Source organism: Meles meles, chromosome 21 (genome assembly GCF_922984935.1).
Source record: "Meles meles chromosome 21, mMelMel3.1 paternal haplotype, whole genome shotgun sequence".
NCBI lineage: Eukaryota > Metazoa > Chordata > Mammalia > Carnivora > Mustelidae > Meles > Meles meles.
In genome coordinates, this window is record NC_060086.1 from 23,995,193 (window position 1) to 24,023,184 (window position 27,992).

General features: G+C 47.2%; 1 protein-coding gene and 1 long non-coding RNA gene across 2 annotated transcripts in view; one reads left to right on the forward strand and one right to left on the reverse strand.

Moving 5' to 3' along the window:
* LOC123933383 overlaps window positions 1–27,992 on the reverse strand; it is a 348,492-nt gene that overhangs the window by 245,023 nt on the left and 75,477 nt on the right. The gene's annotated exons all lie outside the window — the stretch shown is intronic.
* On the forward strand, window positions 40–27,953 carry LOC123933389. Its single transcript, XR_006816586.1, has 4 exons — window positions 40–749; window positions 21,720–21,841; window positions 26,080–26,153; window positions 27,889–27,953. It is a non-coding gene; the product is annotated as an uncharacterized LOC123933389 (long non-coding RNA).

Genomic DNA, 27,992 nt, shown 5'->3' on the forward strand with positions numbered 1-27,992 from the left:
GGACGCCGGCCCCTGAGCCCTCACCCCGCAGGTACCTCTGAGCAAAGAAGCATCTTCACAAGCGCCGCGCACTCCCTCGTCGTCTGTATCGAGGAGAAAGGCAGGAAGCGAAAGCGGGCGTCCTCAGGCCACTGTCCTTGGACGCGGGGGTTCCGGAATGCTGTGCCCCGCGGAGAGACGCAAGCGGGTCCACAAATACCGAGGGGAACCGCCAGCCTCGGAGACGCAGGGCAGAAGGGCTGGCTCCGCGGACTCAGGGACGCCGCTGCCGTCAGCTCCGCTAACAGCCTTCCCGCTCATTGGCGCGATTGCTGAGTCGCTGACTGGATAATTTCCCCTCCGGCCTGAGCGAGCGTCCGTGTTGTGTGGCTGGGAACGAAAGAATTATCCAAAGACTCGAAAGCCGGGACAAGGAGGCCCAAAAAACCCGGGCCAGTAGCGTCTGGATTGACGCGCCAATGAGCAGGAAGGTTTCTCGGGGAGTCTGACGTCAGTGACGTCATTGAGCCGCGCCGGCTGAGAGCGGGGGAAGCCAGCCCATTTCTCCCGTCTTTTCGGCGTTTGGCCGGTTCCCTCCGCGTCAGTGGACCTCCGCTTCCATGTCCCCGGTGGACACAGCATCCCGGAACCTCCACGCCCATGGCCACTAGCTTGAGGACGTCCGCTTTCACCTCATGTTCTTCGGCCTCGACAGACACAGACGACGAGGGAGTGCGCGGCACTTGTGAAGATGCTTCTATGTGCAAGAGGTACCTGCGGGGCGCGGGGTCAGGGGCCGGTGTCCCCGCGGGTTGGGGCCTTGGTGGGAGGCGGGCCTGTGTCTCAGGAACACGCTCGTTCGCCAAAAGGTGGCCGTCACCTCGTGCGCCCCTCGTTTCCAACCTGTGAAGAGCCCGGAGCGGGGCTTCATTTCTGGAGCGGCTAATTATCTCACCCGTGCTGTGAGCCGCGCCTGGAGATAGCGGGACTGGGGGTGCGGCCGGAACCAGGCAGACGGGGTGTCGGCCTTCTTGGGGCTAAGGTCTTGGTGGAAGACCGGCGTGAAGGGAGTAAGTGTCGTGTTGACGGGGGAGAAGTTTGTGTTCTCCCTGTTGAGTAGATTACATCCCACTGGGGGTTGTCAGGATCCCCGTTGTGCAGCTTCGATCAGGCCAATCAAGGCCGGGGGGTCGGAGGGATGCGGGCCGAGGACCGGGTAATACTGGTGCACAGAGCCCGTACTTTCCAGAGCTCTTGGGTGGAAGTCCCGGGAGTCTACACTCTCAGGGGTGAAGTGGGGGCAGCGTTGTGAGCACAGATGTGTGCCACATATTGGCAAGCACGAGGCTGGAGGGTAGCTCGCTCAGCAGAAATTGTTGAGAGTGTACTTTGTGGTGGGCCCTTTTGGGTGGGTGGTGAGTATTCAGTGATTGAGAACACATGGTAATTAGGACTGAGGTGTCTGAGGAACTCACCACCTGTTTGGACGAGACAGGAAGCAAGTAATTACCTGTGAAATACTTTGTTACCTTTTTGCTTTGAGTGCTGAGAAGGACAACCGTGCATTAGAGTTTGTAATTCAGGGAATGATGTTTAACCTGACAACAGAGGGCTAAGAACAAAACACAGATTGGGGCGGGGGGAGTGTGCTGGTTTCAGTTAGAGCAGGGAAGGAGTGTGCTCTGTTAAAGGAATTGAGGGAATGTTCTTGGGATTGGGGCCAGGTGGGGAATGTAGGGTGGGGAAAACCAAGGTTTGGTGTTAAGACTTGTAGGTTTTGTAGGTGCTTGGAGACTAAGAATACTGATTTAAAACAGGGAGTCCAGAGCCAAGTTGATCCTAGCGCTGCCACTCAGGAGCTGTGTTACTAAAGCAGTTTTCATCTCAGTTTCCGGATGGGAGAAATGGGGATGATGATAATCCCACTTCCTAGATGATTGTAAAGATGAAATGACATTGAACATTAATAAAACACTTGGAGCCATGTCTGTCGTGTAGTAGGTGTTAGTGGTGTTTGATTCAATAAATAAATAAATACATTCATCAGGACTGAAGACTTTAGGCTATCTGTGGTGTATTTTTGAACTGAAATGGCTTCGACCCAACTTCATTTCTTCTCCAGTTTGTAGGTGCTGTTGACCCCATGTGTAGCACTGTTGAATCAGAAATCATTTTTCTCTTATTGACTATTATTTGCTAAGGGAATCTGATGTGCCACCGAAGTGATCAGAGAGAAAGAAAATACTTTTCAGTAGCATATTTCAATTATGTTTCTTGAAAGATTGTTAATATAGATTCATTTAATATTTGTTGGTAACACTTTGTGTAAACTTGATTACTTAAAAAGAAGTTAATCAACTGTGGAGTAACTCAGATACCAGCAAAAGGAGAGAGAAGTAGTGTAAGTAGAGCTTGCCTATTCGTGACTCTCTGGGGGAAGGTTTTTATAATTTCTCTGTTCCTCTCTGCCTCAGTTTCCAATGCCCCCCTGTGTCTGCCAGCAGCTACACATTGTAGGGCAAGTTTGGGTTTGGAATTGCAGAGACTCTACGGCAGTCGTACCCAGGCCAAAGGGCACATCAGCAGAGCCTGTGGGGCTTTTTAAAGAAAAACGAGGAGGATTCTCAGATCCTCCTCTAGACTGACTGAGTCAGAATCTTCTGGGATAGATCCCGGGCTGTAAAGACCAGGTTGTTTGCCATGTGGATGCGTTTCATGACAGCTTTTTTGGCACGGGGCTTTCCTTCATTGGAACAACACGCAAGAAGGTTGGGAGCATCCACAAGTTCATGTTTGAAACCATTTTGCAGGGCTCTGTCCTTCAAGTTCCGTGATTTCGTGATCGGCATCGTCACCGTGGTGTGTTAAATCCTTAAACCTTGTCGGAAAGTCATGTTATTGGTAACATAGGGATTCCTTGCATGAATCATGGTCCAATCCCTTTCTGCCCCAGTCCTGTCTTTGGAATGGGGATAAGAATGGTAACCGGCCTTTGGGATGGAAGGATTCAATGAGAAATAGATCCAAGGCAGTGAGCACAGGATCTAGCACAGAGTGAAGCCTTCCACAAATTATTATTACTATTTTTGATTTCCCTCCATTTTTTTCCTGATTGTATTCTTTCTTTAAGAGATTGACGTCATGCATGTGATGAGGGAGGGGGAAGGACTCTCAGGCAAAATGCACACTGAGTGTGGTGCCCAACATGGGGCTTGATGTCGTGACCCTCAGATCATGACCTGAGCCAAAATGAACAGTCAGATGCTCAAGCAACTGGGCCATCTGCGCCCCTTGACTTCCCTCCATCTAAATATCATTGGGATGAAGTTACGGACTCTGTCCTCACTGTGGGTCACGCTGGTTCCTGCCTCAGTAGATTATGGCAAAAAAATCCCTAAAATAAAATAAAATCCCAGGAGACCTAGGGTGCTGCAGTTTTGGTGTGTTACCTCCTTCAATACAGAGGCCTCCTGAGACTAACAGTGTTGTAAACTGTCTGAGACGGCCGCTGGGAAGAATGTGAGGGGCTCCCCCCAGTGCCTGGCACACAGCAGGTGTTCAAGACTGATAGTGTCAGCACCATGTCACCTTCATCATGAACTCTCATGATGCTCTCATTCCTCCAATCCTACAGGTAGAACACTTCTCATTGGACATATTGGGCTTATATGTTACTATGTCTAATAATTCCATTCCATGTTCTTCATCTCCCCTCTCCTTATCTTCCCCATCCTCCTATTCCCCTAAGGCTATTCCCTCTTTCTTTTTTCTGTGACCCCCACCCCCAACCTGCCTCCCCATGTCCTGGGAAATTAGAAGTCCCTAATCACCAGCCACCTCTGTTTCCTCAACCTCTCCGTAGCCACTTCATCCTACTCTTTCCTTCGATCCTTCTGGGGGGGACATTCACTCTTGATGACCCATAGGGTGTTCTCTGAGTTCTCATACCCTGCATTATTCAGGATTGGGGGGGTCGAGATTGGTGTCCTCCTTCTTCTTTGCCCCCATGCCATTTCTTTGAGATCTGTGGTCCCTAGGGAGAGCACTCTGGCCTCCTCATCATTACTGTTTTCTCCCAACCCCCTGCAGTTATTAAACTAATTCATGGAAGACTTGGGTGCTGGGCCCACAGTCTTCCAATCCTGCTACAGGACTAGGTGGCCTCCATGTGCACATGGAGGACCCAGCTTCCACACAGGGCACTCATTTTCTCAAACTCATTTTCTCAAATGCCTACTTTGGCGTGATCACTTCCGCCACCACTCCCAGCGTGGTGCCCTGGATTTGCACATTGGTGCTGCACCACCTCGCACGTGAGCAGTGCGGCTCCTTTCAACCCCGATCTCTTCTTTCCAGCGTGTTCCTTCTGTCATTTCTGCTCTGCCATCTGTGTGCTCTTCCTGAGGACCTCCTTGGATTTTTCTGTCCTTTATTCTCCCTGGAGGCTCTCATCTCTCAGCTGAGCTTGAAGCTCCCAGCCCATGATTCAGCGGTTGTCCTGGCAATGCTTCTACCGCCCTTGCCTTTCGTCCGAGTAAACCCCAAACCCTGGGCGAACCAAAGCATCCATGGTCACCTTGAATCCTGATGGTGGGAATCACACAGCAGGGCAGCTCGCAACGACTGTGAGGTCTTGCCAACCAGCCTCACCGGTGTCCTCATGGAGCTCCCCCATTCTGTGGTTCTCTGGGCAGCTCCCTTTCCCACTCTCCGGAATCCTTCCAGCAGACTTGTCCCACTCTCCTCAACCCTGTGATTGATGCCGCCCTCCTCTTTCATTCTCTGTGTACCATGGGCATTGGGATGGGTAGTGCTTCACAGAGAAGATGGGAACCTTCAGATTGGAACTCCATGAACATCCGTGCAAGAAAGGGAACCATCCTTTCCTCCCGTGACTGTGGTCAGCGTCCTTCCCAGAGGCCACTGGGAGCACACCCGTCCTTAAACACAGTGGGTTCGTTACTCATCGTGGGGGAGAACCCACATATTGGGAACTGTGGGGCTGATCAGTGAGAAAGGGGTGTTCGAAAGAACGTACAGGATTTGGGCTTTGGGTGGGTGTTTTTGGGAGTGTTCAAGGAAGCAGGGCTGCGCTCTGGACTGAGTGCTGACAGGAGGCGAGATAGTTCTGGGATTAGGTAGCTCTATCAGTCTTTTCTAGAAGGAGTGTGAGTAGCGTGATGAACAGTGTCATTCTGAAGGAAGGCACTCCCTAGTATGAGCTGGGAAGGAGGATGATTGGTATTTTGTGGTAGGCACGACAACCTGGTTTTGTGTGTTTGGACAAGAGAGGAAGTGGGCCTATTTGGTCTCCCTTCTTCACCACGGCCAGGTCACCTCGTGCTGCTGTTCTGCGAGGTCGTTTGTGTCAAACAGTAGAACCACATGGCCTCTCTGCACGTGCCGGGCCCGCTCCTCCCAGCCGTGCAGCCTTGCTCATGGTGCCAGGCCGCCTCCTCGATGTCAGCCCTGCTCTTCCTTCTTGCCCAGTGGAGGAGGGAAGTCTTCAAAAGACAAACAGGTGTTTGCCAGACAGGGGAAACGAGCCTGGACACTGAAGCCCGGGGCTGTGTCAGCGGCACCTGACCTTGTGTCGGGGAGCGGGTAGCAAGAGAGCGTTCTGGAGAGGCTGTCAGAGAGTGAAATGCGGGAGGACCGAGAGGTTTCAAGTTGGGGAGTTGACGTGCTCTGGGTTTTCAACCATCCCCAGGAGCCGTGTGGGAGCTGCACTGGTGACAAAGGGCAAGTCTGTTCCCTTTTCCTTCCCTGTGGCCACACCCCCGGCTCAGGTCCCTTCTCCTGCCTGCTCTGTTGCAACATGTCTACCTCATCCTACCTGCTTCTTGTCCAGCTCCCTCTCCCAACCACATGCTCCTGCTCTGGCCAGGGTGATCTTTTTGGAATCCCACATCTTCTCTTGTTACTGTGTTACTGGAAACCTTTTGATTCCCCATCAGCGCCAAGGTGGAATCTGCACTGCGTGGTATGACTCCCTTTGCTTTTCGTGATCCTCCCACGGTACCCTGGGTCTCCTGCTGCGGACTGGTGATCTGCATTTGGATGCCTCAGAGTTATCCCAAATCCAATTTTTCCAAAACTATACTCGAGATCCCTTTCACCACCACCCCCTCCGAACTCGGTGAATGGGACCACTGTGTCCTTCTCCCACGTGCAAAAGGGCAGAGTTATCTTGGAACTCTGCTTTTACTTCCTTTCCCTCTTCTGCGATCATTCACGCAGATCTGTGATTTTATCTGCTAAATATTTCTGGGATCTACCTCCTTTTCTCCACCTCTCCGTCTGCCCTCTCAGCCCAATTTATGGTCATTTGGGGTCTGAGCCATGGTGCTAGTGTGATCGGTGAGCTTCCTGGTGCTCCTGCCTCCCCCAAGGACATCTCCCTGGGAATCCAGAGATTGGTGGAAGCCCTATTCATTCACACCCTGCCTAGGATCATGGCTTCTTGTTGCCATTGGAGCTGGCCGCAAACGTTCCTTCTGTGTCTGCACAGCTGCTCCGTCCTCCCTCTTCAGTCTTGCCTCCTCCTAGGTTCTCCCCAACCCTCATGAGCTCTCATCTCCCCTCAGATGAATGCAGTGACTCCACATTCTCTGTTGAATGTCTGTGCCAGGGGGTGCTGGATGCTGTAGGAGGGTTGGAAGGGGCTGTCATCTTAGCTGGGATGGCCAGGGAAGGCTCCCTGAGGACAAAGGTGGGGAGAGCCTTGCAAGAGGTGAGGGAGTGAGCCCTGTGCATGTCTGTGGGCACAGTGTCCCTGGCAGAGGGAAGGGGGAGTAGGAAGGCCTCCGTGGAGAGAGCTGGGCTGACTTGTTCCAGGAATGACAAGGCCAGAATGAGGGAGAAGGAGATGTTAGGGACCTGGGGTGGGCGCAACTGTCACGGGGGATTTTGAAGCAAAGAATGAGGTGACCTGACTTGGGTTTTATTGGGATCACTTCAGCTTCTCTGCTGAGAACAGTGGGGGGTTGGGGGGGTGGAAGCAGGAAGATCACTTAGGAGGCTCCTGGAATATTCCAAGAGAAGAGATGCTGTCGGATTGGATTGGGGTGGAAGTGCTGCTAATCGACCCGAGTCTGGGTACATGTTGAAGGAGGAGCTGATGGGATGTGCTGACAGATTGGATGTGGGTGAGGCCCATGAGTCAAGAAGGTGCCCTGCCTTCTGGCTGTTCCAGCTCATGTCAGATGCGGCTCCCTCCAGAGGCCCCTGACACCTGCAGACACGGTCCAGCCCACTATCTCTTCTCTGTGCATGTGGCAGTCAGTCCCGCTGCAACGCAGACATCTTGTTTAATGATTGTCTACCCTGTGGGAATAATGGTGCCCAGAGGTACTCTGTGTGTCTCAGTGCCTCGTGCCCTGTAGACCCCAGTAAGTACTTCTCAGCCAGCAGAGTGAGAGGAACTGAATGTAGATGCTCAGGTTCTATTTCCTGATGAGGTCTCCAAATTGTCATGTTCTCTTTCACTGGTTTTTAGTGGTCTGTGTGTTTTTGAAAGCAGGCCAGGGGCTGTAAGACTGAAATTCTGTTGTGAGAATTCCAGAAGTTAATCTGATGTCAACCGCATTGAAAAATGTCACTGTTGATGTGCAAGTGGGTCACAGGATCACATCTTGGCAGAGGCAGCATTTTCTGGAGGCCTAGGCCTTCCTTCCCAGCATGGTGTTGACATCTACACAGCTCAGCCCGGAGAGCAGGGTTGAGATTTTGACGTGACACATTCTGAAGGTGGGGGCGGCTGCTTTCCCTCCCCAGAGAAGACAGGTCACTCTAGAATGAGGATATTCTGGTGAGGGTCAATTAGCTGCCAAACTTGCCCATCAAGAAAATTGAATAAATCATGGCTTTTCTGGATTTTTAACCACCTTCCCCCCATTTTTTCCAAAAGGTAATTAATTAAATTTTGGGAAAAAATCGTGAAAAGCAATGGTCTCACATCTAGAATACTAATTACTTTCCTCTTACAGTTAATTTTTTAAAAGATTTTATTTTTTAAGAATTCATTTTTAAGGAATCTCTGTCCCCAAACCCCCAGATCAGGAATCACCTGCTCTTCCAACTAGCCAGCAAGGTGCCCCTTCAGGATTAACTTTTTCAATGAGAAAAGTGAATACATTTCCCCCACCCAGTAACCTAATTTAAATAAAGGGGGCATATAAGTTCTTGCCTCCTTTTTTTTTTTTTTTTTTTTTTGTTAATTGGCTGAGTGGTATTCCACAGTGTGGTTGTACTTATGTGATGACATTTGTGTTCATCATTTGGGTGGCTATTCGGGCTGTGATGAACATTTTTGCATGTGTGTTTGAATTTCCCAGTGAGATGGATTTCAGGGAGGAAGCTTCTACAAAATGGTCCTCAAAAGGTTACATCAGTTTCTGTTCTCACCCATGGTAAGTGAGATGTTCTCAGAATCATCTTAGTCTCTTAAATTGTCAGCTGGCAGGTAGAAAAAGATTTCTTTGTATTTTGAGAGAGGGGCAGAATGGGGAAGGGGCAGAAGGAGAGGGAGAGAGAGAATCTGTCCCTGCTGAGTACAGAGCCTGTGTGGGGCCAGATCCCACAACCCTGAGACCATGACCTGAGCCAAAATCAAGAGTCAGATGCTCACCCTGTTGAGCCACCAAGGTGCCCCTTAAGTTTATATTTTTATAATCAGTAGTAAGACTGAGTATTTTTAGTTGGTCTCTGTCACTGATCTTTTTTTTTTTTTACTTTTTTTTTCCATTTTATTTATTTTTTCAGTGTAACAGTATTCATTGTTTTTGCACAACACCCAGTGCTCCATGCAAAACGTGCCCTCCCCATTACCCACCACCTGTTTCCCCAACCTCCCACCCCTGACCCGTCAAAACCCTCAGGTTGTTTTTCAGAGTCCATAGTCTCTTATGGTTCGCCTCCCCTTCCAAAAATTTTTTTTTTTAGTAAACATATAATGTATTTTTATCCCCAGGGGTACAGGTCTGTGAATCGCCAGGTTTACACACTTCACAGACTGATCGTTTTTTATATGAACCCTCTCTCCTTAGCATTTTCCCACTGGGTTGTCTTTTTGGTTATTTATATTTTTATTATTGACTTGTTTTTTTTGGGGGGGGGCTTTTTTTTTCCCTGAAGGTTTAATTGATTTATTTGACAGAGAGAGAGCACATGGATACAAGCAAGGGGAGTGGCCGAGAGAGAGAGAGAGAGAGAGAGGACAAGTAGACAGAGTGACAGGCAGAGGGAGAGGGAGAAGCAGGTTTCTCCCAGAGCAGGGAGCCCGAAGTAAGACTGGATCCCAGGACCCTGGGATCATGACCTGAGCCAAAGACTGAGCCACCCAGGTGCCCCTTTTATTGATTTGTAAGAACTTTGTATATGTAGGATGGTGGTCCTTTGCCTCTGGACTTGGTGCAGTATTTTGTCCCAAACTGTTCTTGTCTTTGAGTTTCGCTTGTACCAAACATTTCATGATACATTTCTTTTTTTTTAAATTAACATATAATGTACTATTAGCCCCAGGGGTACAGGTCTGTGAATCGCCAGGTTTACACACTTCATAGCACATACCCTCCCCAATGTCCATAACCCCACCACCCTCTCCCTCTCCCCCTCCCCCCAGCAACCCTCAGTTTGTATTGTGAGATTAAGAGTCTCTTATGGGGGGCGCCTGGGTGGCTCAGTGGTTTAGGCTGCTGACTTCAGCTCAGGTCATGATCTCAGGTTCCTGGGATCAAGTCCCACATCGGGCTCTCTGCTCAGCAGGGAGCCTGCTTCCTCCTCTCTCTCTCTGCCTGCCTCTCTGCCTACTTGTGATCTCTCTCTGTCAAATAAATAAATAAAAATAAAATCTTTAAAAAAAAAAAAGAGTCTCTTATGGATTGTCTCCCTCCCAATCCCATCTTGTTTCATTTATTCTTTTCCTACCTTCCAAACCCCTCATGTTGCTATTCGACTTCCTCATATCAGGGAGATCATAAGATCTGATTGACTTATTTCACTAAGCGTAATACTCTCTAGTTCCATCCACATCGTCGCAAATGGCAAGATTTCATTTCTTTTGATGGCTGCATAGTATTCCATTGTGTGTGTGTATGTATATATATATATATATTCCTTATCCATTCATCTGTTGATGGACATCTTGGTTCTTTCCTTAGTTTGGCTATTGTGGACATTGCTGCTATAAACATTCTATATGTTTATATGTTATATGTTTATATGTTTATAACATACGTTCATATGTTATATGCTATAAACATGCTATAAACATTCGGGTGCACGTGCCCCTTCGGATCACTATCATGATACATTTCATTCTGAATGCTTATATTGCCAAATCTGAAAGTTTAACTTCATGGTTTGTTTCTTTTAGACGATGCTTTAAAAGATCTTTTTCAACCAGTACTGCATTTTCTTTTGGCACTTTTATGGTTTTGGCTTCTATTGCTTAGACCATTTTATCTACCCTTATTATTTTGTATGATATAAGTAGCTGTTTTTGTCCCTACACCACCCAGTGATGGTCTATATCCCCCATGGATTTGAAACATCACTTAGATACCAAATTCTTACATATATTTTAACACAGCCATGTGTTATCCTTCTTCACTTCCAGTTGGATTTGCTTTTTTTCATTTTGATGCCTCAACCTTTTGACTTGTGATGTAACTTAGCTGTGAATTGATTGAGAGGTCCCATAGCTTGCTTCTCAGAGTAAGAATTGGTTTGTGCCAGGGAACTGTTTTCTTAGGTCATTTGAGCCGCTGTACTTTAGGAAGAAAGAAAAGAAAGGGACCCTGACAAAAGGCCCTTGTCTAAGTCTGTTAGAGCAGTAGCTTTTCAGGAAACCCTATCGTGTAAACTTCCACATACGTGTCATTGGCCAGAGCTAGGCATGTGGCCCTACCGCTAGCTGCCGGAACATGTGGGAGGGGAGAATTTCTCACAGGGCAGATTGGTACCTCGTAAAAATTGAGGTCCTCTTACTAAGGAAGTACAGGTAGGTGGGTATTGAAAGGGGAACTTGGAGGGTCAGCCACATCTCTCATCTTTTTTTTTTTTTTTCCCTCCTTTAGAATTTCCCCAGGTAGGGGTGCCTGGGTGACGTAGTCAGGTTGAGCGGGTGAGTCTTGATCTCAGCTTAGGTCAGAATCTCAGGGTTGTGAGTTCAAATCCCATGTTGCTTTCCATGTGGGCACATACCTTCTTAAGAGGAAAAAAAGAAAATAAGAATTTCCCAGGTAGTCTAAGAGACAGAGGGGAGGGGAAGGAAGAAAGAGACTGGAGGTGGGAGAGCAGGGGAGAGGAGATAATGTATAAAAGAAAATGCTCAGTCTTTCGTGGTCAGTTTGATGAGCTTTAAGAAATGTACACAGTTGGCTCTTGAACAACATGGGTTTGAATTGCATGAGTCCACTTATATGCGTGTGAGTCTAGACCTCAGCTCAGATTTTCTGGTATATATTGTACAGTAATGTAAATGTATTTTCTTCATGATTTTCTGAATATTTTCTTTAGCATAGTTTAGTGAGGGAATACAATGTATAATAGATATACCATACAAAATACCTTTAATCAACTGTTTTTATTACCAGCAGTGCTTCTGGTCAACAGGAGGCAAGTAATAGTGAAATTTTGGGGGAAGATGAAATTTACATGCAGATTTTGGACTGCACGGGCATGGGTACCCCTCGCCACTGTGTTGTTGCAGGGTCAACTATGTATCTGTGTCCCAGCCCTAAACACAAGACATAAAGTGTATCTGAAGCTCCAGAAGTTACCCTCGTAGCTCTTTGTAGTTCGTCTCCTTAGCGCCGCTGGTCATGTTCTGATTTCAGGATCTATGGTAGGTTAGATTTGCCTGGTCTTGAACAAGGTGTGAATGGAATCTTGCCGTATGTAATTCCTTTGTCTTCTTTCACTCAGTACGTTCTTTGAGATTTATTCATGTTGTGTGTACTTATCAAAGATAAAGAAAGCCTGGTCTTGGTTAAAGTTTAGAGACAGATTTTAATCAGTAATAACTGCATCAATCAGGAAAAGAGTCCTGCATGAGTGAAACTCCACCTCGGTTTGTCCAGAGTGCGTTTTAAGGAAAGATGAAGAAGGAAGGCCAGGGATGAGTAAAGACAGAGGAGGAACAGATGACAAAAAGTAGAATAGGTATTGATCCATATTTGCTCACTGGGAGACAAGGGCCTGACGTTTCAGTGTTGATTGAACAAACAGTAGATGCCTTGAATTTCCTCAGGCAGGCACTAAGGGGGACCTGGTGTTGTCGCCTGGTTGGGACCTGGAGCTGTTAGAAACTATGTTAATGTCTGTTTGAGTTTGTGTATGATAAGCCAGGTTTGAGAAGAGGGCTCAGAGCGGTCTGGCTAGAGTTTGGTCAAGGAAAGAGTCTTCGTCAGTGTAAAGTAGTTTCCTCCTTTGTATGTAGTGTGCATGTACCACGATTGGTTCATCTGTTCATCTGATGATTAGACATTTCGTTGTATCTGAGTGTTTGGTCATTGTGAATAGGCTACAATAAATATTCTTATAGAAGTCTTAAATTTCTCATGAAATTGTTAGTGGGGTGGGGCGCCTGGGTGGCTCAGTGGGTTAAGCCTCTGCCTTTGGCTCAGGTCATGATCTCAGGGTCCTGGGATCGAGCCCCGCACAGGGCTCTCTCCTCAGCAGGGAGTCTGCTTTCCCCTCCCACCCCCGCCTGCCTCTCTGCCTACTTGTGATCCCTCTCTCTCTCTCTGTCAAATAAATAAATAAATAAAAATCATTTAAAAAAGAAAATTGTGAGTGGGATTCCTTAGTCACAGGGTGGGGATATATTGAAGTGCTAGCCTAGTTTCCAAAGTGGTTGATCAGTTTACACTTCCCACCAGCAATATAGTAACACTCCAGTTGCTCAGCATCCTCGTTAACATTGTGTGTTGTCTGTGAGGATGACATAGTGTGGTCATGAATGATCTTAGTTGCCTTTTCATGTGTTTTTTGGGCATTCCCACATCTCTTGTAAACTGTTGATGTCTTTTGGCCATTTTTGTTGTTAATGTTTTTGGTTTTGACTTACTGGAGTTTGTTATATATTCTGGATAGGAATTCTTTGTCAGGTAGATGCATTGTAAATATATATGGATAGGAAAACGAAAATTTAAAATATTTTACAGTAGCATCTAAGACATAAACTGGTTGGGGTGACTGGGTGACCCATTTGTTGAAGCATCTGAGTTTTGATTTCATCTCGGGTGTGGAACTCAAGGTCATAAGTTCAAGCCCCTTTTTGGGCTCCATGCTGGGTGTGGAGCCTACATACAAAACAAAAAACAAAAAATAAGGAAACTAGCTAGGAATGAATCTCGTGGAAGACAAGAAACACCTCTATACAGAAAAGTCTAAAATATTGTTGAGAGGAATTCATGAAGACCGAAATAATTGGGAGATATGCTTTGTTCATGCATCAGAAGATTTGATGTTGTCGAGATTTGTTTTTCACGGCTTGATTCATGCAAACAATGCAATCCCAGTCAAAATCCTGGCCTTTTTTTTTTTTTTTTCTTAGAAGAAATGAAGAAGATTCTGAAATGTGTATGGAAAGGCAAAGGGTCTGGAATAGCCAAAAAATTCTTCCAAAAGGAACATAATTGAAGAACTTACACTGCTTATTCTTGCGGAATTTTAAGACTGATGGTAAAGTCACAGTAATCAAAGTCTTTGGCATAAAGTTAGATCAGTGAAACAGAATAGAGTCCAAAATAGAGCAAGCACAGCAAGTACTGTCAATTGATGTTTGCCCAGAGTGTTAAGTCAGTTAAGTGGGGGAAAGGGAAGTCTTTTTAATGAATAATTCTGCATGAACTGGATATTCAGGCAGAAACAATACGGACCTTGACCCCTACCTGATTCTGAGCACTGAGCACACACCTTAATTTGGGATGGATTATAAACCTAACTATAAAAACTACAACCAGGGGCAGCTGGGTGACCCAGTCTCTTAAGAGTCCAACTCTCGATTTTGGGCTCAGGTCGTGAGATCAGGGTCATGAGATCAAGGCCAGTGTCATGCCCTGTGTCGGGCTCCATGCTCAGCAGGGTGTCTGCTTGAGATTCTTTCCCTGGACCCCTCCCCCTGTGTGCTCTCTCCCCCCAAATAAATATTTAAAAAGGAAAAAAGCTAGAACCGGAAGGCATTTGTATGAAACCATGGGAGAATATCTTGACAACCTTGGGGTTAGGTAAATCTTTCGTATACAGAACACCAGACGCACTAATTACAACAGAAAAATAGATAACCTAAGAAAATTAACAGGCAAGGCAGACTGGGAGAAAATATTGAGAATACATGTTCTTAAAGGTTTACTTTTTTCTAAAGTATGTTAGCATTATTCATATCCATGGCATCCCATTATTCTTTCCTATGTTAACTTTTTTTTTATTTTTTGTTTAAGTCAGATACGCGACAGTATACCGCAGGAAATCTCTGATTGGCTTCTCCTCCTTATTCACTCTGTTGTAAATGTTGACTCCTTTTCAGTTAAGGTCTTGCCCAGACGTTTCAGGGGCTCCTTGCAACAGAGATCTTAGATCCTATTAATCCTTGTGAAGTACTTGGCTGTTAGATGAAGCTGGAAGACAATACCAGTAGCTTCCTTTGAGAGGAGATGATAGCTCATGGGTCTTAGTTCATTGAGGCCCACTGTTGCTTTTTGGTTTTAAAAATATTTTATTTATTTATTTATTTAAGAGAGTGAGAGCGAGAGGAGGGGAGGGCAGAGGGAGAGGAGGAAGCAGACTCTGCGCTGAGCGTGGAGCCTGAATGCAGGGCTCTGTCTCAGGACCCTGAGATCATGACCTGAGTCAAATCAAGAGTCAGACACTTAAATGCCTGAGCCACCCAGGCGCCCCTGTTTTTCATGGGGTTTGTTTTGTTTTCCTTAAGTGACTAAACACTTAAGGCCTTGCAGATCTGCTGAGGAAAGCAGCAGAGCTCATAAGAAGGGAAACAGACTCAAAGTCTGTGCAGGTTAAGACTTAAGACTTTGCTTCCTGCCTCCCATTTATAACCAAGAGTAAAACCAATGGGAAATAGACACCAAAAAATGAGACTAATCCGTGCAAAAGAACAAAGATAAAATTAAAAATGAGAGGTAGAGCAATATCTCAAAGGCCAGTATGCAGCTTGCAGTTCATATTCCAAACTCAGTAACTGATGTTAAGACTATTGGATTGATGTTTGTACTTGAAGATGTAAATATTGTAGGTACATGTGTATGTACATACATTGATTATACACACATGCATACACACAGACATCATTTCAGCAACTGAAGTGTTGGGGGAGGGATCACAGTCCAAGTGGGTAAATTCGCTTCAAAGGCAATAGAATTAAGTTTCATCCAAGGTTGCACAGCTTGAGGAAATGACCTTGACCTCTGTAAAGCGGTGCCTTCCATATGGGAGCTTCTGAGGGTGGTACATGTTCCCGTTTGTCCAGCATGTGGAATAATGCCTGCGTTGTAGCCAGCACATATGAGTGCTACTTAGAAGTGAAATGAAGGAGCCCCCACCTCGACCCTCACTGGCTGGGAGAGCGAGGAGGGCCCTTTCTCCTTTCCTCCGATGAAGAAATACCGGTGGAGGACAGGTCACAGGTTTCCTGGCAAGTTCCCATTGTTGCAGGTGACACTCCTGCCAATAGGGGAACGTCAGGCAGCGCTGCTTGAGTGGACAGGTGGCTGGAGCGGATCAGTGCTTCCCACGGGAGGAATGTGAGATGACTTTAGGTGGCACCCAGATAGATGTTTTACGTTTTAGAAGGTATTTATTACAGGGTGTGTTAGAAGAAAATATTGCATAGAGAGTGAGTTACAAAAGGAATGTTAAATGGAGCAGGTGGTTTGTGAACGTCATGAACATTTCAAAAGCAATAGTTGATTCAATGAAGACTTAGAAAGGTCTTTTATAAATCTGAGATTTTGGGTTCTTTGGGATTTCTTCCTTGTGGTGTGGCTGGACCACTGCACCTGCAGCCCCTGGCTGGTTCAGTCCACGTACATTTATGGGCCATTTGAAGAAGGAGCACAAATCCTGATTGCAATTCGAGAACCATCCATTGGTACCTTCTGATGAGATCAAGAAAGACTCAGTACCACAGCCTACGTCTGGTGGCTCCGGAGCGTGGGAAGAAATCTCAGAGGCGATGATAGCCATCTCTTGAGAAACTGCTGCCTGGCCAGTGCCCTTGGCAGCATGAAGGTCAATGTTGTGTGGAAAGGGAAGGCTTCACCAACTCTTATCAATCATGTTGAAAGGGAAAGACTTAAACCAACGGAAAGGGAGGATTTAACCAACTCTTACCAATCATCTGAAGCCTTTTATTCTTTTCAAATAAGTCTAAAACAGCTTTTTCATATGCAGAAAACTAAAATTCTAAGAAATCAGAAAAACATTAACAAATTGGTAGTGTTTCTTTTTTCAGTCTTACAACTGATGGTGTCTTAGAATGAAATGTAGCATATGGGTAGTGTAGAAAAATTTTCAAGCAAGTTAAAACACACGCACACACACACACACACACACGATATCTCTGAGGCTTCTCCTATTTCTCTGCTGTTCTTCAGCCTCCCTGCCTACCTTCTGCTACTGGTACTTCCAAGGCGCTTCCTGCCCAGAGCATTTCTATCTGCTTCTCGTCCCGTCCAGAGTGCCTTTTGCACAGCTTTCTCCAATTCTGTGGGACTCCACCCAGCCCTCCCCTTTCCAAAGAGGCCTGCCCTTTAACCTTGTCTGACGCAGGTCCTTCATCCCCCATGCTGTTGTCCTTCATCTGCCATAAGCTCTTACTTCTCTTTGTCTCTGTCTCTTCCCGGGGTTCACCACTGTATTCCCAATGCCTGGGACTTTGCAGACACTCAACAAGTATTGCTTGTCTGGATCAATAGTGTTAGCTGAGGGCGAATACAGAAGCTGCTCCGTGTCATCCAGCAGAGGGCAGTAGGAATTCCAGGGAGGAGCTCCTAGTGGAAGGCAGCTTGGTCAGCTTTTCAGCAGGTAGAGTTTGCTCAGCGGTGGAGCGAGTGCTTTCTTTGTAGGGCGTGCTCAGGCGGTGGCTTGGTGTTGTTGAAGGGTTCTTGCCCTGGGTGTCAGGGTTGACCAGGTCATTTGGAAGGCCCCTTCACAGCCATGTTTGAGGACTATTCTCCTCATTGGTCTATGGGTCTTTCTCAACTGCAGATATGGCTCTTACCACGAGAGGGCACTAGATGATGCCTTTGAGGAGAGTGCTCTCAAACCACCAACAGTGAGAACACCATTTTTTCTCTTTTAATTATTGAAGTATGGTTTATCTGTACAACATTTTGTCAGTTTCAGGTGTGCAGCAGAGTGATTTGACACGTCTATACGTTACTCAGCGCTCACTATGATTACATATAGTCACCGTCTGTCACAGTACAGTGTTATTACAATATTGCTGACGATATTCCTAACATGCTTTTCATCTTTGTGAGTTATTTACATAAGCAGAAATATGTACCTCTTATTCCCCATCACCAATTTCGCTCCCCCCACTTTCCCTCTAGCAATCTCCAGTTTGCTTTGTGTGTTGAAGAGTCTGTTTTGTTTTGTTTGGTTGGAGAACAGATTTTCATGGCACTTATACCGTGAACACATATTCCAACAGCAGCTTCACAGAACAATCTTTAACTTTTTTTTTTTTAAGATTTTATTTATTTATTTGACAGATCACAAGTAGGCAGAGAGACAGGCAGAGAGAGAGAAGGGAGGAAGCAGGCTCCCTGCTGAGCAGACAGCCCGATGTGGGGCTCGATCCCAGGACCCTGGGATCATGACCTGAGCTGAAGGCAGAGGCTTTAACCCCCTGAGCCACCCAGTCGCCCCCAATCTTTAACTCTTAATGCATACTGATACTTTCTGTTTAACTCTTGTCATCTGCATTTTCGAAGCCTGGGATTCGCAGACTCTTACATTGATTTTATGACATAGGTGGGTCACAATCCATTGTTTGAAAAGCACTGTTTCAGACAACGGAGTGTGTTCACCCCTGTAAAATTCTGTGGGTCAGTTTATTTTGACAGTCTGGGCTTGTAAGGTAATTGTGTCCCTTCGTGCATACTTGGTGTGTTTCTGTGTTGAGTTGCTGCTTTGTGTAGCTGAAGGTACGTGCTTCCTATGGGTATTTGCTGCAGTGGGCACATGGCCATCTGTGGGAGACTGGTGGGGACATGTACAGGATTAGCACAGACCATAGTCAGGGCAGGAGTAACCCTTGTCAGTGTATATGATGAGAACATATGATGTCTATCTGCTTCTGGGAACTCAGAACCTAGTTGTGTGAAAACACACACATACACACACACACACACACACACACCTGCACACACACCCTACCTCTTTCATCTTACTCATCAAGCAAATGGAAACGAGGTAATGTGCTCAGGATAGCACTTAGGATGTTTGAGGCTGTAAGTAACAGAAGGCCAATTGCATTTGATCTATTGATTACATTTAAGAAAAGATTTATTTATTTGATAGAGAGAGTATTGGGCAGACGGAGAGAGAATCCTGAAGCAGAATCTCCACTGAGGATGGAGTCTGATGCTGGGCTCGATGCCAGGACCCCGAGACATGACTTGAGCCAAAACCCAGAGTTGGCCGCTCAACTGGCTGAGCCACACAGGAGCCCCTCCATTTAGTTTCAGTGATAAAGACACTTATTAATTCCCATTGAGGAATCCATTGAGGGCAAGGGCCAAAATGGCTTCACATGGCCTTAGGGATCCAGGCTCCTTCCACTACTTCTTGTTTTCCTAAGGCTGGTTCCTTACAGTTGGTAGAAGACCTCCACCGGTAATGTGGGCTTTAGCTCCTGGTTTAGAACACTAAACCTTTGCTTCCTTGTAGTATAGACTGGGGAGAGTTTAGGCTACTATAGCATTTTCCAGGTTGTGTAGACCAGAGTTCAGGCGAGTGCACCATTTTCTAGGTTGTAGCTGTTGTGTTGATTGGTTCCTAGTTTCCCCGCTATGACCTGCCTGAGGGATGTGGAAGGACTGGTACCTAATACAGAGCTGGGGGAAAGGCTTAGGTAGTCATTCGTGAGTTTTAGGAAACAATCCTGGATCTCCTTTCCTACGGACACAGACCTTGTGGTCAAGCAGAGTTGTCTGACGGGCTCTTGCCAGGGAGTTTGCTGAGGGAATAAATGGTGGCAGGTCTTCTAGGTGAGGTATGAGGTGAGGTTCTGTGCTCTGTAGGGTCCTTTGAAAGGAGTTACGTACATGAGCAAAGAGAGAAGAAATGGCCACTGGGGAGGGGTGGGGAAATGAGGGGCCGTGTATGTGAGCACCAAGACAGATGGCTGAGTCTGGTGAGATTTGTAATGGAGCATGAAACGTACCTGTGTTGGTCTTTGGAGGTAGCTGATTGTCCTTGACCTGGTTCTTGAGAATTGGGCTAGAACCTACTGACGTCGACTCACTTGCCTCCTTTCCTCCCTTCTAGGTTTGCAGTAAGCCTTGGCTACTGGCATGATCCATATATTCAGCACTTTGTAAGACTGTCTAAGGAGAGGAAGGCCCCAAAATTAACAGAGGCAAGTGACCCCCTCCCTCCCAACGTCCCCTCATCAGCCCAGAGGCCTGAGGTTTTAGGGATTCATTCTTCAAAATCGAGGGTTCCAGTGTTCACTCTCTCCAGGGGCATATGAAAGTGCTCATTTCCCAACATCCTCACCAGCACAGTGTATTAGGAACCTTTTTATTGATTCGTGAAAATCTGATTCATGAAAAATGGTATCTTAAGTAGTTTTATTTTATATTCCTCTTATTTTAGGAGTGAAGTTGAAATCATTTTTATATGTCTCAGGCCATTTACGTTATCTTTTACTATGGACTTTCTGTTCAAGTAAGGAAATACTTTCTTGTCCTTATGAAAGTGATAGTAACACTATTAGGCTCTGTAAGCCCTTTCTCTCAAGGCAGTGAAAGGATTTGAGAGGGGAGGGTGACTCATTCCCAGTCAGATTGAGAAATTAGCCAAATGACCCCAAGTGCTCGGGCATGCAGGGAATCCTGGCCCTAAGGATGGAGCCTGTGGGTAGATTCTGTAGGAAATGCAAAGAAAGTTTAAAGTGGTGGTCCCTGACAATATGGACATGGACCTTATTCTGAGCTGAGGGTGAACCCAGGCTTTAGGAAGATGGGGCCAGGCCTGCCTAAGAGGCCAGAAGCCTTCCTCCCGGGCTCCTGAGGCAGCTTTCCCAACCAGAGGCAGGGACTCATCTTGGAGCCCCGGGAGCTGGGTGCCCCAGGCAGCATGTCAGTGGCCTGCGTTCCTTCTTCCTCTGCCTGGGCTGGCATCTCCACACTGTGGCCCAAATAGGATGTGGTGAGCATTTTTAAAGTTTTTGTTTCAATATCCAGTCTGTTGTGGATGATACTCTATAACATACATTAAAAATGATTTCCTAGAAACATAAGATACAAGAGACACCTAAAATACAAGCTCAAATTATTTATTGAGAGAATCAATGGACCTAGAATTCCTGTATCACATTGTGGAACATTTCTTTCTTTCTTTTTTTTTTTTTTTAAGATTTTATTTATTTATTTGACAGAAGAGATCACAAGTAGGCAGAGAGGCAGGCAGAGAGAGAGGGAGGAAGCAGGCTCCCCGCCAAGCAGAGAGCCTGACGTGGGGCTCGATCCCAGGACCCTGAGATCATGACCTGAGCCGAAGGCAGAGGCTTTAACCCACTGAGCCACCCAGGCTCCCCAATATTATTTTTTAACATTGTGGAACATTTCTAAATGCTACTCAAATTTTGTTCTTAAAATATATACACTTAAGCGGCAGGGTTTTAGAACACAGATTTTATCTTCCTTTCCCCCTCTTTTATTTCTCACTGCCTTTCCTCCAGCTCACCACTCTGTAGCTGAACAAGTCTGTTTATTTGGCAACATTTACTTGTGCTTTCCCCTCTCCCAAGTGGTCTGTCAGGCTGTTTTATTTATTTTTGTTATTTGTTTTAAAGATCTTATTTATTTGAGAGAGAGAGAGAGAGTTGCAAAGCAGGGGGAACGGCAGGCAGAGGGAGCAGGAGAAGCAGACTCCGCACTGAGCAAGGAGCCCAAGGGGGGCTCTATCCCAGTACCCTGGGATCATGACCTGAGCTGAGGACAGACTGTTAACTGACTGAGCCACCCAGGTACCCCTGTGAGGCCATTCTCTAAACAGAGGCTCTACCCACACAGGATGGAGATTGCGGAGACACGGTAAGAAATAAGACTTTTTTTTTTTCCTCTGTCATTTGTCCGTCCCGTTTCCTGTCCTCAAATATTATATTCATCACGATCTTGGAATTTTGACATTTTGCAAACTCTTGAGTGGCTTTCACCTAGCTGCAAAAAAGCACATTTCCCAGATCCAATGTTTTGATGTAATACGGTTGTCTCTCATACGTAAATTTAAGGGACATTTTATTTTTAAGATCGTTAATGACACCATTAAATAGATTGTACTTACTTTGATTCTCGCCACTTTAAATTTAAAAAAAAGAGAATGTGAAAGTCCTGATTTCTCCCATGAGTCCACATAAAAATCACTGACCCCAAAGAAGAGCAGCAGAATCCTCCTTTGCCCTTCTTCTGGGGCGGGCTCTGCAGGGATGCTTTCCTGCATCTCACTGAGTGATAGCTTGTCTCTGTGTCTCTCTCTCTCAGGATATTTTTCTCGAGTGCATGGTGTCAGTCAGCTGATAAAGGCATTTCTGCGGAAGACAGAATGTCATTGTCCAATTGTAAATCTTGGGGCTGGGATGGAGACCGCCTTCTGGAGATTAAAGGTAAATGAACATTCGCCCTCTTCTTTCCCGAATTGTTTCATTTGTGAAGATGCCCGCCCGCTTCAAAATGTTAAAATATATTCAGAGGGAACGCAGTGACTGTCTGTCTCGCACCCCTGTCCCCAGCTGTTTGCGCCTGCTGCCGCCTTTAGACACGTACTTGATGTCACCGGGGCTCTGGTGAAGGATGGGTGCCTGGCTTCTCCTCCTTTCCTGTTACAAACAGAGCTTCTGATAAAAACCCTTGTAGACGAGTCCTCTGCATGTGTGGAAGACCTGCCAGTAGGATCGTGAGCCCCAGAGCCCGTGTGTCTGCCGTATTGATGATCACGAAGATTTTATCGTCATCGTGAGTGTCTACCGTACAGTTTAGAGATGTGCAAGGCTGGGTGATAGTGATAGGACACAAAGGCCTTTCATAGCGATTCCCTGATGTGATCCCTCACCTGCTCTGTTAACGAGCAAGCACAGGTATAACTCCTCTCACAGGAAACGAGACGGGTCCGGTTAGTGGCAGATCCAGGAGCGCATAGACTGCAGGTCCCGCAAGCCCCGGTTGCTTCCCTGTTCTCTGTCCAGAGCCTTGTGCTTGCTCAGGGTGTCTTTGCGGTCCGCCAGTCGGTGGTGCATCACTACCTCAGTGACGTGGTGTGGTGGAAGGAGCTGGAACAGAATGCAGGGGCAGAACGTGTCATGTGAGCAGAAGCCACTGGAGAAATGCCTCCTTGCGGCCCCATACCCTTTTGAATTGGTTCTGAGGTTTGGTTTCTCCCCCTGTCAATAATGGGTTAATAACGAATAGATCTGACGTTTTTCTTTCCTGTCAAGGTACTTGAGACTTAGGTACCCCTTCCAAGAAAATGGCTATCTGTCAGGAGTGAGGAAAGCAAATAGCACAGGGTAGGAAAGATACTGTGGAGGTGTTTCGTTTGATAATCGTATTGCTCAAAGGGTTTTTTTTCTTTTTAATCTAAGTTTCTTTAAAAAAGTAATGCTTGTTTGTGCTTCGGAGCCTAGGCGGAAAGGGCCCGATTTTGCCTACCCACCTGTCTTTGTAAATACAGTTTCATTGCAACACGGCCACTCCCATTTACTTAAGTCTTCTCTATGGCTGATTTACCAGCACAACTGCGGAGTTGAGTACTTGGAGGAGAGGCCGTCTGGCCTGCCAAGGCTAAAATACTTCCTGGTCATTGGCAGCAAGTTTGCTAATTCTTGAATGGAGAGATCTGTGCTTCTAGACAGTGTGGAGCAAATTTTGTCTGCCAGTCTCATGGTCTCATGCACCTTCCACCCGGGATGGTCCCCCGGCTGCACCAGCAGAGGCTTAGCAGTGGGTCACAGGCTTTCTGCTTCCACCACGGTGGGAGATCGTTCTGTATGATCTCAGACCCAAGACTGTGGGGACAGTTGAAGGCTCCCGCTGTCCGGCAGCGAGCAGCAATAGGGCCCAGGGAAGGCAGTACCACCACAGATAAAGAGTCATGGGGTAGTGAATCCCTTTAAGGAACCTTGGCTTCTCTGTGTCTCCCAACTTCTATTTCCACACAACCCAAGGATCAAGGACCCAGGGGATGGGTGTCACCTTGGGCAACCTGTGCTGCGGTCGGCCCTGTGGGATCCCCTTTAAATCCGAGGGCTGTCCTTCCTCACGGCTCTCCCTGGAGGTGTCTGGGACCAAAGCCCCATCCTGGGTGTCCTCCACACCTCCTGTGACATGCCAACTCCTGACAAATAGGTGTCAGAAGCACTTAGGGATCCCAGAACCCAAACTGGAAGTGTCATGTGCCGCAGCCATTTTGTTCCTTTCCCAAAGCCCAGAAAGTAGATGTCTGTTCCTTAGAGGCTCCAGGTGTGCCTCTGGATAGCTTCCCCTCCACAGTGATCCCTTACTCAGAATTCTCCTGAGGGTCAAGTATCTGATGCCTGGGGACCTGATACGTGACTCGAACCCATGACCCTGAGATCATGACCTGAACCGAAATCAAGAGTTGGCCACTGGCTCGACTGAGCCACCCAGACACCCCGAGGGAAAGCTCCTTCTCATAAAGTAAGAAGTCCAACACAAGGCATAGGAGTGTATGCTGTCCTTCATTTGCTTTCAATCATACTCATTTGTCTTGGAATTTTATTTTATTTTTTAAAGATTTTATTATTTATTTATTTGACATAGAAAGAGATCACAAGTAGGTAGAGAGGCAGGCAGAGAGAGAGTGAGAAGCACACTCCCCGCTGAGCAGAGAGTCCCACACGGGGCTCGACCTCAGGATCCTGAGACCACGACCCGAGCAGAAGGCAGAGGCTTAATCCACTGAGCCACCCAGGCACCCTTGTCTTGGAATTTTAGACTCGCCTTAACCTTTCCTATTGTGGGAGTAACATTCTGGAAGGGTGTGGTGGGGTATCCTAGCGGAAGTTATGTCCTCATCTTCCCTAAACATTTCCTCCCGGTAGCCTTAGCCGGTTCGCCCATCGCGGCGTTCTGCACAAAACCAGGCATGCGTGGCAGCTGTGAGTGTGAACAATTGGGATGGCTGAGCCTGTGTCTTCTGATATCCCAGGAAGCGGTCTTTTTCTCTGTCCTCCTGTCTCCCTCTCTCTCTCCCTGCCTCTTCCGCAAACCAGACCCCCTGAGATTTTCCACAAGGGTGGGCCGTAGCTGGACCTACAGTTCTGACACTCACTGTTCGGAGCCCCCTCCTATCAGGAAACGCTTGCTCATGATTTCTGTCCCCATCATGCTGACCCCGGGGTTGGCGACCCCGCAGTCTCGGCTTCCCATCGCGGGTGACTATCTGCATACACAGTGTTCTTGCCTGTGCAGTGGCTCACGTCAGAAACGTGGGTGTCATCCCAGCCTGCAATAGCGACACCGCGACCAGATTCTGGATACCGGCACCTGTCTTTCCTTTTGTCTTTTCCCCTTGAACAAACTGGCTCTGTATTTCTGGAATAGAAGTACGGGTGGACACGGTGTTCCAAGAATACATGGGCGGGGGGCGATGCCAAGCAAGTCAGCAGGCACGGAGACCTTGTTTCTTGCTAGGCCGTAGGGTCGTGAGGAGCTGCTGCAGGCGACAGACAGGGTGTGGTTGGAAGAGGCCAGAAAGGGGTGTCTGTGCAGCTGGGGTTGAGGAGAGAACGCGTTCAAGAATAGTCATCAGGGCTGTGACTGGACATGGCAGACATGGAGAGAAAGTGCTAAGATGGCCGGGGCGTGAGTAGGCTGGGACACAGATGGGGGAGCGGGCCGTGAGTGTGTGTGTCTGTGTCTCTGTGTGGGTGTGTGTACCTCCATGTGTGTGTCTGTGTGTCTTTGCATGTGTTTCCCAGTGTCTTTGTCTCTGTGTGTCTCTGTGTGGGGTCTGTGTGTCTCTGCATGTCCCTGTGTGTGGGTCTGTGTAGATGTGTTTCTTTGACTCAGTGTATGTGTTTGTGTGTTTCCGTTTGTCTGTGTGTGTGGCTTTCACACTTGCTTTACTGCAGCCCACAGTAGACATCATAAAGTCTCACCCATGCCGCTTACTCTGGCAGGTTCTGCTGTGAGTGTCGCCGGAGTATTTCTTTCTACAGGAGTCCTCACAGCCCCGTGAGGTGCTGTCCCTTCTCTACTGTGTGGATGTGGAAAGCTTGGCCCAGGGAGTTGAGTGACTTCCCAGCACCTCGTAGCAGACAAGTGGCTGAGCTGGGATCTGAACCCCATTCCCTGGCTCCAGAGTGCCTGCCCTTCCCCCCACCACACTCTCCTCTCATGGGAAAAAGTAAATGTAGCACAAAACAGTGCTTGCCCTCACCGTGGCGGGTGCTTTGTGATGTTTGCTGTTGTATCCTGTTTGATCCCTCACATGCTGGCCCCACCCCCACATCGGTTTCCTGACCCTCTCTAATCTATGTCAGTCTGCTTTTTGGCAAAGTCTGTTAGGTCCTACATCCCCAGGGCCTCTCAGTGCCTCCCTGTCTCCATCCCAGTGGCTGTTCCCCCAGTTCCGGCTCCCCACGACTTCCTCCCTGGACCTTCTTCCTGGATGGCTGTGAGCGCCTCCTAACTTTCATCCTCTGTCCGTTCTCCACGCGGAGACCAAAGCCACCTGAAACTTGCATTTTTCCCCATATCGTTCCTGATTTGCGCCCTGAAATACTCTGTTGCCATTTGGGGCTTAGTAGTCGGTGCATGAAGACGGTCAGTAAATGTATGAGGGAATATAGAATTAGGAAACTTACTGTGTATTTTTCCTCAGGATGAAGATCTCCCAAGGAAATATTTTGAGGTTGACTTTCCGGTCATAGTCACGAGAAAGCTACACAGCATCAAGTAAGTGTGGCTTGGACCAGACAACTGAGCCGGGTAGATTCAGAGGCAGCGGTTAGTAGGGGGCCGGTCTGCATGCTGGGGACCTCATTTTAGGGGCTCTTCTCTTGGACCCCCTGCCCACTTTCTTGCTGGCCCCAGCATCCTCATTCCAACCTGTGGAGCAATCTTCCAAATGCAGTCACCCTCCGTTGGCGACAGTTCTGTCCGTGAGCGTCATTTGTCTGAACCTTGAAAAGAAATGACCTACAGTAGTTTGATCCTCTGAATTTTCTGTGTGTTGTGTCTTCTTTGTTACCTCCAGGGCATAGAGAGGTGCCCGGCCTAGAGGGATGCATAGTAAATATTGTTCGATTGAGTGACGAGGAGACTAAACTTAGGCATTTACTGCATGTGAGATATTCTGGGTACCAGCCTGAGGCCAGGTTTTAAGAAGTTTGCAGAACTGTCGAGGACGAGTCAGTGACTCTCTTCTGGGAGCTTTTTTTTTTTTTTTTTTTAAAAAAATACTGTATTTGACAGAGCAGAAGCAGGGAGAGTGGAAGATGGAGAAGCAGGCTTCCTGCTGAGCAGGAGCCCAAGGCAGGACTCATTCCCAGGACCCCGGGATCATGACCTGAGTTGAAGTCAGTCGCTTAACCAACTGAGTCACCCAGTTGTCTGTGCTCGGAGTTTTTGTGGCACCATGCGAAATGGATCAGGGATCACTGAATGGGACCATTCAGTGCTCAGAGCAGACTCGTGAATCCCAGTGGGGAAACCGAGGCTCAAAGCAGTGAAGTGAATTTCCCTCAGGGCACCCGTGGAGGAAGGGGTGGAGCTGAGATTTAAACCCTGGCCTCAAGCCGAAGGTCAGGGCTTCCTGGTGGTTTTAACTTGTGCTCCCTTCTTTCTTTCTCAGCGATTTAAATAAAATGCCAAGTCTTATATTTTAAAAAAATTTTGAATTAACCCTGAAAGTTTCAGCTTGTCTTTCAAAGATGTCTAGTTCTCATCGTTTGGAAATAGTTTTCAAGTATGAGACTGTTTTAGTTTATTCTACGGAACAAGGTTTTCACTCTTTCCAAATGCAAGATTCTGTTACAGTAAATATGCTTTTTAGTTGCCGCCTGGCATCTGAGACTGTGTATCTGCAGAGGAGGATCCGGCTTGGTAGAACCCCGCGTGAAATAAGAGTACGTGGGCTCTCCCTTAAGCCTAGAGGTGGCTTCTAGGCTGGAAAAGGCATTGGCCTTTGTGTGTGGTTGTTGTGGTAGAGGATTCAGGTCTCTCAGGTCTGATTTTTGGCATATCCTGGAGGAGAGGACTCGTCACATAAGTGTTACTGACTTCAGGTCTGTATAGGAGTCCGTTTTCCAGATAACTGTGAGCAGTAAGGACTGGGTTATACATTTTGTTGGAGAAGAGGCAGGAAACTAGAGAGAACTTGGAAAACACTGGAACATCGGGTAAGTACTGAGTGATTTCTGAGTGTTGAGTATTTCCTGATGAGATTGAGAGTGGACATCCGATTCGGAGTGTCCTGTTAGTGAACTCCCCTGACCCCGATCTGCCAAAGTGTGACTGCATGTGCCCAGGGCCAGATGCCACGGAGCAGAAGGCCCTGTGCATTCAGTGGCCCTTGCTTTGAAGAGGAGCAGGATGTGTTTGCCTTTTCTGGAGAATCTGCGAACTGTGTTTGCAGTTTTGCTGAATCTGAGCTCCTTGCCTCATTTCTGTCTTTCCCGTCTTTCCACAGAGTCAAGCCTTTCTTATCACAACCCATCATAGAATGACATTCAGAGGACCCACTTCAAATCGGCAAGTACCTTTCACCTACGTGTTACAGTATGGGCTATAGAA